Source organism: Octopus bimaculoides, chromosome 1 (genome assembly GCF_001194135.2).
Source record: "Octopus bimaculoides isolate UCB-OBI-ISO-001 chromosome 1, ASM119413v2, whole genome shotgun sequence".
Taxonomy (NCBI): domain Eukaryota; kingdom Metazoa; phylum Mollusca; class Cephalopoda; order Octopoda; family Octopodidae; genus Octopus; species Octopus bimaculoides.
Genome location: NC_068981.1, coordinates 25601951 through 25604420, shown reverse-complemented (window position 1 = coordinate 25604420; position 2470 = coordinate 25601951).

Sequence of the window (2470 nt, the reverse complement as noted above, 5' to 3'; positions counted from 1 at the left end):
CTTATTCTATCGGTCTCTTTTGCCGAACCGCTAAGTTACGGGGACGTAAACACACCAGCATGGGTTGCCAAGTGATGTTGGGTGGACAAACACAGACACACAAACACACACATATATATATCCATATACATATATACGACGGTCTTCTTTAAGTTTCCGTCTACTAAATCCACTCACAAGGCTTTGGTCGACCTGAGGCTATAGTAGAAGACACTTGCCCAAGGTGCCACGCAGTGGGACTGAACCCGGAACCATGTCGTTGGTTAGCAAGCTACTTACCACACAGCCACCCCTCTCGCCTAATATCTTGAACTTTTTACATTTACACTGTTTTGGACTCATTTTCTGACTTCACATCAGAAGACTACGTGTAAAATCTTATACATTGAAATATTCTAGACAATAAATTTAAAATAACAAAATCCTTTGTTTATTACCCACTATTTTCTGTCATTACATTTTTATGTGCTTTCTTGATTTTGATGTTGCAAGAAATAACAGGAATTTTCTAAAGACTTTATTAACATTTTCAACCATCAACATGAGCTTTTGGCTGTGTTTTCATATTTACTGTATTGTTCATTTTTATTGGACACATTTTCTTCATGTTTTTTTTTTTTTGCATGTACACTTTTGTTAACACTTGTTGTATATTTTTTTCTTCTGGCTACATCTTTTCTTCTGGTTTTCGTATATCACCCTCACGATTAATTCTCTGGTTAATTATCTGGATATGTAGCGAACGTATTATCGCTCTTGGACTTTAGCTGCCCAAATTGTGGTGTTTTACTTTTAACAACTCATTTTGGTTCACCACGTGACGGTTGTATCCATTTATTTTCACTTGGACCGTCCACCCTTTTAACGTAATGCTTGCGTTGAGGACAAAACATCTTGAGTAATCTTATCTGAGATAAAATGCTACAAGAGTTATATAGAAAGTACACAATAAGAGTCTTAGACTGGTTAGAATCACGATATTAAATATTAAACAGATTTTTAAAAATATACACGTGAATCAAACACATGAAATAATTTTTAAAAAAAGCAACAGTAGTAATGGCATAATGGTAATATCTCGCAATCGCAAAACGGACTTTGTTCGTCAACTGATATGAACAGCGAGTTAGGAATGCTAAGAAGCCGATGATAAAAGGCACATGTTTTATTTTCTCTACGCCCATCATTCTTCTGGTGTATTTGTAGCAGATGCATGATCGCTCTTGAACTTTAGCTGCCCATATTGTGTTTTTTTTTTTTTTACTTTTAACTTCCCATTTTTGGTACACCACGTGATGGTCAGATTCATTTAGTTTCACTTGCACCGTCCACCTGTGAACTTGATGTGAGAGCAGTTTGATTTCACTTTGCAGTTTTCAGCTCGAACAAAATTCAAACTAGAAACCTTGTCATTATACTTCGCATTTGAATAGAATTGTAGTCAGAAATTTTGTGACGCTGTACTTCGGGTTTTTTGTAACTTTTATGTATTCATTTTTATTAGCATTTAAATCTATATAATGTTTTGACAATTATATCCTACCAGTTTAATGGATCTAATTTTAGCGATAATTATAAGTATTATTTTTTTACGGTCAGTTGCAACTTAGCTTTGAATTTGTTTAACACAGGACATAATATATCTGACATTAAACCACAATTCTTACAACCACGTACATATCTTATAGTTGAATATTCTTTAACATAAAAACTCCATGTTCAAGCCAAAACGAATTTTTCCCCTTTTGTTAAATAAATGTGCGTGCGCGCTTATGTATTTGTGTGTGACTGTGTATGTGTGATTGTATGTCTGTATATATGTGTGTGTGTGTGTGTGTGTGTGTGCCTTCGTATGCATGTGCATGTGTCTCTGCATGTGTCTATGAGTGTGTGTGTTTATCTGTGTGCGTGTATCTGTGTGTGTGTTTGCATGAGTGTTTGTGCAATTTACTGTTCCATTTTTGGTGAGATCAATAAGTTACTCCACTCTGTATGCGATTCTAGATAAACCAAGAAGGAGATTAAAGACACTTTCAATGCAAAATTCCTATTAGCATCTAATACTAATAAACAGGTAAATAAATGTACAACGGTATACATGTATACACACAAACACACACACATACGCGCGCTCACACACACACATACACACACACGCCCACACACACATCTATGTATCTATCCATCTATAGATCGATAGATAGATAGATAGATAGATAGATAGATAGATAGATAGATAGACAGACAGGGCGGCGAGTTAGCAGAATCGTTAGCACGCAGGGCGAAATGCTTAGCAGTGGTATTTCGACTGCCGTTACATTCTGAGTTCAAATTCCGCCGAGGTCGAGCTTTTACTATTTCGGAGTCGATTAAATAAGTACCGGTTACGTACTGGGGTCGATATAATCGACTCTATCCTTGTTTGTCCCCTCTATGTTTGGGGCCCCTGTGGGAAATATATATATAAGTA